The following is a 12,041-nucleotide window of genomic DNA, read 5'->3' on the forward strand; positions in this document are numbered from 1 at the left end:
ATGAGGGGATCATCCTGGCAAAAAATCATCCCATTCCAAAACTTGTAACCCCATCAAAATTGATTTACAAAAATTGGACGGTCTATAATTTTTCAACAAAAATTGGACGGTCTAGAAGTTTCATAATGAGCTGATTTTTCGCAAGGATGATCTCCTCACCACAGAGATCATCCTCACAAAAAATCAGCCCATTCCAAACATTTTTGCCCATATAAGACAAAACACATTGTCTATATGTGTGTTGAAATGGTTGTCGTTTGAACCTGACCCTATAATATAATATATAATATATATATATATATATATATATATAATATATATATATATATAATATATATATATATATGGGTCGCGTTCCCAAGACTCATATAGCGACTCACATCGCGACTCATGGTAGAGACCGTCCGATTAACGTTAGATCTGCGGTTGAGATCATTGTAACTTTACAAACAAATGTAAACAATAGAAATTTTTGAATTTGCAACTACCTCCCCGTAAACAAACAAAAACAAATCGATCTGAAATCAGATCTGAACTTCATCTTCTTCCTTCCTCTTCCTCTTCGACAGAAACAAAAACAAACGAACTCTTCTTCCTCGTTCCTCTGCAAAATCAAATGAACTCATCTTCCTATCCTCTCTTATCTCTGTAGAAAACGAAGATGAAGACGACAGCGACGACGACTTCCACAAATCTGCTCCTCTTCGACAAGTCTTCCTCATCGACGATTTGCGACGGCGATCTGGTCCATTTCGATGATTTGGGCGATTCATTTCTAAACGGCTTCTTCCTGACTCTCTCTCTCTCTCTCCCTCTCCCTAACTTGTTCCAAATAAACCCTAAATTCGATCTCTCTCAAAGGTAACCTTAATTAGTTTTAAAATTTTTTATTTTTTAATTTCATGTTCTGCTGAGTTTTATGTATGGATTATGTACATGTTGGTGACACTCTCTGTTTTACAACCCGAATGCCACTTTTATTTGTTTAATCTGAAAATATCGTTCGAATGGCAGCCGCCTTGTTTGTGTTTTTATTATAAATGCCTGAAGATATTGATTGTGACGAATCATCGAAAACCCCATACGGTGTGGTTTCTGCGTCACTATTCTGTTGGTAAATAGTTGATTAGATTACACCATTGGGTGCTTCATATCCCTTCATTGGCTCAACAATTTGTGTCCCTTTCCAGGTTTTATTGACAAAAAATGTTGATGGGTTGAAGTTTGTGAAGGTAACCTTGCAAGTTTCTTATGCTACTGAGTGTCTGCATGCTAGTGATTCCCTCTATGACATTTAAGTTTAGATAACAGTAGGGAGAGAGAGAGATACTCTTCTCATGTTTGGGGTTTTTGTAGATAATGATAGAATAATGTAAGTCACTGTGAATGGAATTCCTAGTGTATCTTTTGCCTCCTTTCACCAAGTTATGTTCCCGAACTTGCATTATTTTTATTATTTCAGCGATTGCTACAGTTTTCACAATTTCTGAGATTCTAAAGATTAGTGGACTGGCTATTGAGAAGAGTAAGAAGTCCATTTCTCCTCATTCTAACCTTCATCATTTATAAGATATCCACTGCTAATTTAGGAATTGTATTAACTGATGTTTCCTGGGTTGGAACAGAGTTTTTGACATCCATAGTGAGTTCTGTTGGTTAAACCTTGGCCTAAAAAATGGCTATGTGTCCCATTCAATTCTGTCTGGTTTATTGTCCAATTCATCAATTTAAAATTCATGTTTGAAATTCTAGTTTACAGATAATTGGGGTGAATGTGGTACGTAATGTCTTATACATCAAAATCCATTTTGATTGAAATTGGAGTGTCTTTGAAATGTGGATTTGATTGAAATTTCTGTTTTATGTGTTGTTGGGATAAATTTTTAGCTTGGTGAAGTTAATTATTCTTCTTATATTTGTAAATTTCCAGATTCTTGAGAAACATGTTTATAGAAACATGATTTTCCCCTCATTTGAGTGTTGGATGGTCTTGATCTCTACATGAGACATGGGGATTGACAAACGAGGTTTAAAGGGTGGTGGAGGTTATGTTGGGGGTTTCCTTCAGTTGTTTGACTGGAATGGCAGGTCGCGTAAGTTGTTCTCTAACATGTCTGATTCTTCAGGTATACTTTTCATCTAAGTTTTTGTAGATAATGGAGATATATGCATAGTAAAATGTGAAAATTTTGACCAAAATCTTGTCATACATGCTTGTTCTGATTTTGCTGTCGTAGATGAAACTCTCAGATCTTACTTCAATCCTGGAGGATCTTTTATGTTTGTAAAGTGCATATAATCTGACATACATTTGATTATGTTCCTCAGTTTAGAACATCGAGGAGCTCATTTGGGTGAAGACTAATCAACTACAAAAAATTATCATAACGGGACGCACAGGCCATTGGCTCAATCATAGCAAGGAACATTGCCTTATTGGGGTTAAGGGGAACCCAGAAGTAAGTAGGAACATAGATACAGATGTCATTGCAGTTGAGGTTCGAGAGACAAGCCGTGTTATTTATTTGTTATGTATTCCCTTAAGGCAACAATGAAGTGGGAGCAAACAAACCGGAAGGAAGGGGAATGGCAGGCTGATGAATTCATATGCGTCAAGATTAGCTTTTAAACTAAACAACGAATTGCCTTCCCTTATAAGTCTTATTTTTTCATAATGAGAACTTGTTTTCTAAGCTTGTTAGTTCTGATAGATGCATTTACTTAATGAAAGGAAGCAGTTTTTTCCCCCTATTTCAGCTACTATTGTGAAAGTTTTGGGAACAATTATGCAGTTAAATTCCTAAATTTAAAACAGATAATGATTGTTGGAAAGCTAAACTTGTTTTTGCACAACTTTGTTGAGTAGCTAGTGCATTGGGAACAACTGAAATTCCACTTGAACAGATTTCGTCGCTGTCCGAAAGGAAATAACTCATTTTTGCAGGCAATTAAACAAGTCAGTGATTGTAGCTTCAAAGTAAGAATGTTAGATTGAAATAGTGAGAACTGATATGGTACATTTGCACTATCTTTCCCCTAGAAAGTTATAACATCCAAGATTCCACCAAAAATAAGTTTCAACAAATTGTGCTAGCGAATGCATTCATGCCAAAATCCACAAAGTCTTGTATCATTTGTTAAATTCAAAAATCAACAGGACATCAGTGTTCCCTTCTCTATCCTATCCATGACAAAATAAAACTCAAAAAGAAAAAAATAATGAGTCCATTCTACCAATACCATAATCAAACAAAAGTGTCTTATATTTCCCAGTTTTGACGGGGAGGTGTTTATTATTAGAAAATTTAGAATGCTATTTGAGGTTTTTGGGATTGAACATCAGTTTTTATGAGCCCATCAGTTGGATCTCTTCTCTTTTGAGTTTAAAATTATAAACCCTTCACAATCGAATGGATCAAACTACATTTGCTCAAAGGTAGATCATGGTCATTCTGAAACTCTATCACAACTCTTAAAAGAGAGAGGGAGAGGAGAGAGGAGAGAGAGAGAAAGAGAAAGAGGCAAGTGCACACATTTGTTACCACCTAATCGTTCCTACTTCATACAGACATTAATAAAAAAGTACTCACATTCGTTGCCTAAATCGATCAAAATTATATACCAATTCAAGCTCCATTTAACGACAAAAAGAAGGATATTATCCTTTTTACAAGTTCTTAGTTTTTCTCACATCACATACTTTTTAATGCTACCATACGACATTAAAATGATAAGACTACATATGAAATGCCACATTCCCATGTAATAAGGAGCCCCAAAAGATAAGAGGTTCAATTGGGTAAGGCCAGCAGTAATGATCTTCACATTGCAAATAATTACAGCCACCAACTTTGGGTCCGTACACGATTTCATCAGTTCCTTCTCCCTGTTTGTTGCTTCTGGCATGTGACTAAAGAGATTCATCGCCGTCTTAGTAGCTGCATCAAACATAATAAATTAGTTTAAAAGAAAATATCATCACTCGTTCATGAATATGGGAACTTGGAAATGCAAAAGCAATCTCCACCTGATAATTGTGCTATTTACATAATTAGAAGGTCCTTCACTAGCCATTGAATATGAAGTAAAATGGGAGTTATTGTAAAGTTGTATGATGTGTTCTAGTTGTAGAGTAGACCATAAGAAATACCAAATCAAACACAAATGACCATAATAAGTTCTTCCAACTTAGAAAAACTAAAAAAACATACCAGCAACTGATTTTGTTCCTTTGCTAACCGCTGCATTTCCATCTTGAGACTCTCATCTTTGACTAACTTTCCTGCAGACTGAATTTTCATATGCTATCAGTAATTAAGTGATATATGCATATATTGTGGGACCTATATGGACTAGTAAGCATACTAATGTAACAAGAAGTGGTATTATATAAAAAATGATGCATGAAACAATGTCTACAGTGGTCCAGACGATGAAATCAAAAGCAAATTTATAAGTGATGTTACTCACAGCCAGTAAAGCCATACGAATTTTTCTTTCTTCCTCATCCTGTTCCACGTACTTCTTTATCTTTTTCAGTTTTTCATGTTTCATCATGGCCTAATTCTTCACTTAGAAGTTTCAACATATCACTATCACAATTGAACATAACATGTATGCTAAGTCAAGGCTCCACTATGGATGTCAAAAACTCTGTTCCAACCCAGGAAACATCAGTTAATACAATTCCTAAATTAGCAGTGGATATCTTATAAATGATGAAGGTTAGAATGAGGAGAAATGGACTTCTTACTCTTCTCAATAGCCAGTCCACTAATCTTTAGAATCTCAGAAATTGTGAAAACTGTAGCAATCGCTGAAATAATAAAAATAATGCAAGTTAGGGAACATAACTTGGTGAAAGGAGGCAAAAGATACACTAGGAATTCCATTCACAGTGACTTACATTATTCTATCATTATCTACAAAAACCCCAAACATGAGAAGAGTATCTCTTTCTCCCTACTGTTATCTAAACTTAAATGTCATAGAGGGAATCACTAGCATGCAGACACTCAGTAGCATAAGAAACTTGCAAGGTTACCTTCACAAACTTCAACCCATCAACATTTTTTGTCAATAAAACCTGGAAAGGGACACAAATTGTTGAGCCAATGAAGGGATATGAAGCACCCAATGGTGTAATCTAATCAACTATTTACCAACAGAATAGTGACGCAGAAACACCACCGTATGGGGTTTTCGATGATTCGTCACAATCAATATCTTCAGGCATTTATAATAAAAACACAAACAAGGCGGCTGTCATTCGAACGATATTTTCAGATTAAACAAATAAAAGTGGCATTCGGGTTGTAAAACAGAGAGTGTCACCAACATGTACATAATCCATACATAAAACTCAGCAGAACATGAAATTAAAAAATAAAAAATTTTAAAAACTAATTAAGGTTACCTTTGAGAGAGATCGAATTTAGGGTTTATTTGGAACAAGTTAGGGAGAGGGAGAGAGAGAGAGAGAGTCAGGAAGAAGCCGTTTAGAAATGAATCGCCCAAATCATCGAAATGGACCAGATCGCCGTCGCAAATCGTCGATGAGGAAGACTTGTCGAAGAGGAGCAGATTTGTGGAAGTCGTCGTCGCTGTCGTCTTCATCTTCGTTTTCTACAGAGATAAGAGAGGAGAGGAAGATGAGTTCATTTGATTTTGCAGAGGAACGAGGAAGAAGAGTTCGTTTGTTTTTGTTTCTGTCGAAGAGGAAGAGGAAGGAAGAAGATGAAGTTCAGATCGATTTGTTTTTGTTTGTTTACGGGGAGGTAGTTGCAAATTCAAACATTTCTATTGTTTACATTTGTTTGTAAAGTTACAATGATCTCAACCGCAGATCTAACGTTAATCGGACGGTCTCTACCGTGAGTCGCGATGTGAGTCGCTATATGAGTCTTGGGAACGCGACCCTATATATATATATATATATATATATATATATATATATATATAGGGAAATGTTCAGCACCCTAAGTTTTACCACACACTTTAACAAACGTTTTTTGTCCTACATGGGTTAGAAGTTTTGGAATGGGCTGATTTTTGGTTAGGATGATCTCTATGATTAGAAGATCATTCTCCCCAAAAATCAGCCTATTCCGAAATGTTTAGCCCCATGTTTACACGTTGAAAAATCGTGGACCGTCCATTTTTTGTAAACCATTTTTGATGGGGTTAGAAGTTTTGGAATGAGCTTATTTTTGGTGAGGATGATCTCCTCACCATAGAGATCATCCTCACCAAAAATCAGCTCATTCCAAAACTTCTAACCCATGTAAGACAAAACACGTTTGTTAAAGTGTGTGGTAAAGCTTAGGGTGCTGAACGGGACCCATATATATATATATGATGCAATGAGTCTTCTTATCTTTTGTTGTAATCTTACTTCACATCTCCATAATAAAATCAATTCGTTGATTTTATTGGATGGTCCCTTTCGCCATTTTTTTGGAAAAAATCACCAAGTTTTGTGACAGTGATCTCACCTATATATGAGCTTGGAGATTCATATGGAAAAGTAATTTAGTTTTTTGTTTGCCAACTCTTCAATGGGCAGATAAACCATTAATGAGGTCAGTAGGGCCAGAATAGAGCATCAAGTGTCAACTTTTGGGGCTAGAGAGCATGAATTTCAGTGAATCATTCTCCTCAAAGAAATAGAAAATGATACTTAAAATGTTTAAACATAGTTGAGCTGATGAAAGAAAGATAGATGATGTTAAGATAAGATGATGATGATGATGTAAAGTGGCTCCATTATACTCATCTAAACAAAAGAATCTTAACTAGTTTCCCAAGAAACATGTGATATGTCACATAGGTTGTTGGAACTTAGTTCCTTGATTTATAGTTGGCATTAGATTGATATCTTCAAAGATTTATCATCCAAATAATCAATCCAAAAATCGCTTAATTTGCAAAAGTTTGTACCTTAATACATCTGCAAAACGCCATAGATTTGCAATGTTTTGTACAAAAATTTGTTTATAGGACGATAAAATTTTACACCAACTTTTAGGCTATGTTTAGATTAAGAGACGTGGAGAGAAGAGAAGGGAAACTCAATTTCTCTCCACCATGTTTGGATTGACAAGAGAGAATTTGGGACAACTTTGAAATTTTAAAATATCTTAAAAAGGGATCTAAAGGTAGAATTGGAATTATAAAATATTTTAAAAGAGTTTTTGTCCATTTCTCTCATCTTCCTCCCTCCATTTTGGAGAGAAAGAAAATTCACATTTTTTTTTCCTCCTCTTCTCTCTAATTCTTTTCTCTTCTCTCCCCACCTAACCATCCAAACAAGGGAAATGGAGAGAAACACATTTATTTTCTCTTCTTTTCTCTAAATTTCTCTCAATTCAAACGCAGCATTAAGGGAAATTGTGGGAGGTGTGTAAAATTTATAAGCAATTTGGAGGACAACTAAACACTAATAGGGCTTATATAATGATCAACCAATTAATTGAATAGAAATTATATCTTTAACAAAGTTAATATTATCACATTGAGTTCCAAGAGTTCTCTCAACACTACTATATAACCAACTATTAAAAACCAAAGTGTTGTAACACTCATAGCTACATTTCACAACCAAACATTGAATATGATTAATAGGTAAAATGCATGGGTAAAAGTTGGATAAAAGAATTATAAGTTCATTTTCATGATTAGCATAATTATTAAGCAGAGAAGACAGCAGAAAACCTGTGAGGTCCCCTACGGGGAATAGGTATTTCAGTTCGCCACTCCTTCTCTAACACTTTGCCATTATTTACGGCGATACTCGAATGCTCTTGCATCTGAAGCTTCATGGTGTGAACAAAGCATGTTTCATGGTGCGGAACAAAGCTGTGAAAGCCTGGTTCATACTTAATAAGATTCCTGCTTTCCATATGGTGGTAGACATTTTAGAAAATCAAAAGAATGAGAGAGAGAGGTCGGCTTCTTCGTTCTGTAATCTGTACACCTCTAGGGTTTCTGAAATCTGTTTTACTACTTGGGGTGTAAGTAGTAATAAACGGCCTGTCAATATCTATTTCTTTTAGAAATTTTACAAAAGAGTGAGGGCAATTTTGGGATATAAAATGTGTTCTCTTCCCTTCCCTCCTCGTCTCTCCACTTTTGGGGGGAACAAATTTTTTGATATTTTACCTTCTCTTCCCTCCATTTTTCTTCTCTTCCCTCCTAACTTAACAATCCAAACAGGAGAAATGAAGAGAAAATAGGATATTTTCTCTTCCCTTCCCTTCCCTTCCCTCAATCCAAACACAGTGTAAAGGTCTTCATACCCATTACTTATCCCAAAGAAGATGATTACAAATAGGAACTTCTCCCTTTTATATACAGTTGGAGAGGATTTTTCAAAAAACTTAAATTATCATTAATTATATTTTCCTAAACTTTCTAAGACATCTAACTAGAAATATTATCCTAGACCTATGGTGGAACATTATTATATTGTACATTTTTCTATCAAATTCAAGAGTTTTATGTGTCCTTCCAACTGTATATAACTTTCCATGCTAATTGATGAATGGAAAAGTTTCATGTAGCGCCATATATAAGACATGTCACTGAACTGCATTTTTTGAGTATAACTTGAGGGGATTCACAGCTGGCAAGGTGCAATATGCCCTTGGAATATGCACCAACTTGCATGAGGTTTGCATCAAACACATTATTAGCAATTTAGCATAGACACGCGAGAGTTGTGTGCTGGGCCCTTGAACACGTGATTCTTAAGTGCAGAATTTGCTTAATCAAGAGGAAAACAAGGAAAGGGCTCATACCCATAGTTCAGTTGGTTTGAAAAATTGCAAAACTACTTTGAGGTCTTGGTTGCAAGTCCATACTGTCCAGTTTATCCATTTAAAAAAAAAACAAGGATCCTTATAAGGTGGTGCCAATGCTTTTGAAGAATATCATTCAATATTTTTCTAAAAATTGTAGATCCATCAGAACTCTCTAGCTTCCAATCCAGTGTTGCACACAGCTAGCGACGATGTTGAGGTTAAGGTATACATCAACACATAATTTGGCTTAGACAAAATTATAAGTCACAGTGTTGGGCCCTTCGAAGTTTCTTACCTCTGGGATTCACTTAATCGACTTGTCATTAGCATTGGATTAAATTTTCATCAGCTTTATTTAAAGCATCAATCAAGAGAAAAGCAAGTAAAGTAAGGTTTGGGGGAAGTAGAGAGACATTATCTAGGTTAGGTGGTGCCAATGCTTTTCCTGATATAGATACTCTAATTATTAAATCTATAATAGTAGGTTTTCTCTATTTTGTAATTAAATTAGAAAACTTATTAGGAAAAATTCATTGAATAAGGATCATGTACTCGAAAAGTTGATTAACTATCCAACACCCGAGAATATAAGGGTGAATCTTCACAGAAATATCTGTAATGGATATTTTTATTCATTAGAAATAAATATATTTTTAGAATAATGATTTTCTAACTAGAAAGTCTTCACTCGATCAATACTCTGCTGACGTGGCACGGTCACAAAGATCTGTGTATCCCGAGGAAAAAAGATTAATGATTTTGTGACCCAAGTGAAGACTTTCTAATTAGAAAATCAGCACTATATCTTGGGTTATTGACGAGTACCAAGGCCATGGATAAAAAATCTTGAATTCAATGGTTAGATATCATCCATCAGTTTGACTTTTTTATTGTAAGTCCACCATAAGTTGGCCAATCATTTATAACTACTGATCCAAATAATATGCCATGTGGAACATGATGAGACATGGAGTTGAATAGTTACCCAACTCCTGAAGTACAAGATTCGGAGAAAAGGGTTTTCTATATTTAATTTTTTGGTCAATACTCAATGGATAAACAATAAAATCATGGTACTTCCATGCTTATGATATCAAGTAGGCGAATATCATCGATTTACTTTTAGCAAATTTTCTTATTTCGGCCCACGAATTGAATGGTTAGATTTTTGTGTGAGAAGAGATTTGATTGCGTGTTTAGTGATCAGATCCTTCTATTATTAGGCGTATGAGATATTTTACGACAAAGTGATCAACTTTTGACGAATTTACGATTCCGACTTACTATTTATTTTAATTACCAAAATGTGAATGATAACGAATTCAGAGATTTTTAAAGTGATTATTTAAGAGGTTTAAACCTGCGAAATAATCACTTTGTTCTGATTTTTTTCTTTTTTTTAACGAAAACATGATTGTGGACATTTTGATAATTAAAATGAATAGTGGTCAGAATGGTAAATAACTCATTTTCAGCTCACCAGAAAGTAATTCACCCTAAGCGTTATTGTTCCCATTCTAGGAGTTGGTTCTTCTCTCATCCCCACTCTTAAATAAAATAATAGAATCCACTCAACAAATATTAGGAGAAGAATTTCACTCCATCTACCATGTTAATTACTTAATTATTTTTCCTTAAAAATGATGATTGTAACTAAATATTAGTATTTAGTAGTTGTTACAACTAAAATACAACAATAGGTAATAGTTAAAAAAAAATTAAAATGTCCTTATAATTGCAAAAATCACAAAGAACCTTCAAAGTAGAAAATTTTCAATTATTAAAAGCATACACTAAATATTTTATTATTAATAAAAATATATTGATCAAAACTCTTTAGTGATCCCTGTTGAATTTAATCCCACATCGATCACAAATTGCATGCCTGGTCTCTTTCTTATAAGATCCTGGGCCTCTCTACTCGTTGCCAATGGGTTTTGAGTAGAAAGGCCCAAAATCTTTTAAGAGAGAGATAAGGCAATTTGTGTTCGATGTGGGACTAAATTCAACACGCGGTATTTTCTCCAAATCATTCTGAGAGTACTTTAAATGATAATGAAATTATGATGGTAATTTTTTGTTAAAAATTTAAAGAAAAATAGTTAACCAAGTGGTTTTAATTACCCTTTTTTAGGATTGTATTGGTACTCAATGAATCCAGGTTGAGTTCACCCATTTGATTGGATTCAGATGAATCAAAGAATGGATGCTGCAATTACAAATCTCTGTTCTTCTTTTTCTTTCAATTAATCACAAGTATTACCAACTTAAGATTTTTTTTTAATCTTTTCAAAAGGGCGGAAAGAAGAATAGATGGATCAACTCAGTTTTTTGACAAGCCAATGTGAAGATCAGTTTGCAGTGAAAACCCCACTTGGCCTCTCAGTTCATTCTGAGACGCTCAAATTCATCCGAGTTTGAAAATCTCGATTGTATATAAAGGACTTTCAAGTTATGGTTCATGTTCAAACACGAGTAATAAAGCATTGCATAGGGGTTGCACGACATTGAAAAGGGTTTCAAATGCTAAGAGCACTCAAATATTTTCACGAATGTGTTCATTTCTAATCTTATATTGTCCAATCTTTCCACTAACCCATACTCAATTATCATGTTTGACCTCAATTTGTTAACATTACTCTTCTTGATCATGCATTAATGTTCAACCCCGTATAAGAATGAAATGTCTGATCTAGAAAAACAATATAATTGAGAAATAGAAAATCTTTAATGAAATCACTTTTAAATCATGTAATTGTGGATTGAGAACAAATCAGATATCAATTATTATTCACAAACCAGACCCAAACCAGTGAACCAGTCATTATTGTCAGATTATATCAATAGTAGTCGAAATAGTGATTAACTAAAAACAAGACATAACTTTAATGTTTCCCATATAATAAAATAAGAAACTCAAATAAAAATGTCTCTTTTAGACAGAATTCTATTTGCTTGATTCTTTTTAAAGGTAGATGATAAATTTAAAGGGTCAGGATCCCTTGACTCCTAAGGGTGACTCTTGAAAAAAACACATGATCCCAATCCTTTAAATGCAAAATCAATTGTTGAGATTTATTCTCAGGATTAGTATCTCCGAGATTTGTGTTATTAAGATAATCTTAAATCTCAACCATTGGATTTTGTGTTTAAAGACTTGGTATCATGTGTTTTTTTCACGAGTCATTCTTAGGAGTCAATGTATCCCAACCCAATTTAAAAGTTTTTATTATACGAGGT

At 34.4% G+C, this 12,041-nt stretch overlaps 2 long non-coding RNA genes across 5 annotated transcripts; one reads left to right on the forward strand and one right to left on the reverse strand.

The window, feature by feature from the left end:
• Window positions 1-380: 380 nt before the first annotated feature.
• LOC147392893 (uncharacterized) lies at window positions 381-2,751 on the forward strand. Of its 3 annotated transcripts, XR_015181910.1 has the most exons (5): window positions 381-861; window positions 1,191-1,232; window positions 1,463-1,525; window positions 1,931-2,126; window positions 2,329-2,751. It is a non-coding gene; the product is annotated as an uncharacterized LOC147392893 (long non-coding RNA). The 3 variants fall into 3 exon arrangements; XR_015181911.1 differs by lacking the exon at window positions 1,191-1,232 and having other exon boundaries at window positions 382-861; XR_015181909.1 differs by lacking the exon at window positions 381-861 and having other exon boundaries at window positions 882-1,232.
• An 844-nt stretch (window positions 2,752-3,595) lies between these two features.
• On the reverse strand, window positions 3,596-5,933 carry LOC147392894 (uncharacterized). Of its 2 annotated transcripts, XR_015181913.1 has the most exons (6): window positions 5,417-5,933; window positions 5,045-5,086; window positions 4,754-4,816; window positions 4,471-4,653; window positions 4,212-4,289; window positions 3,596-3,938 (listed from the first exon to the last, which is right to left on the reverse strand). It is a non-coding gene; the product is annotated as an uncharacterized LOC147392894 (long non-coding RNA). The 2 variants fall into 2 exon arrangements; XR_015181914.1 differs by lacking the exon at window positions 5,045-5,086 and having other exon boundaries at window positions 5,417-5,932.
• Window positions 5,934-12,041: the final 6,108 nt, after the last annotated feature.

The sequence above is a fragment of the Akebia trifoliata genome, chromosome 10 (genome assembly GCF_017979445.1).
Source record: "Akebia trifoliata isolate Shusen 1 chromosome 10, ASM1797944v1, whole genome shotgun sequence".
NCBI classification, from domain to species: domain Eukaryota; kingdom Viridiplantae; phylum Streptophyta; class Magnoliopsida; order Ranunculales; family Lardizabalaceae; genus Akebia; species Akebia trifoliata.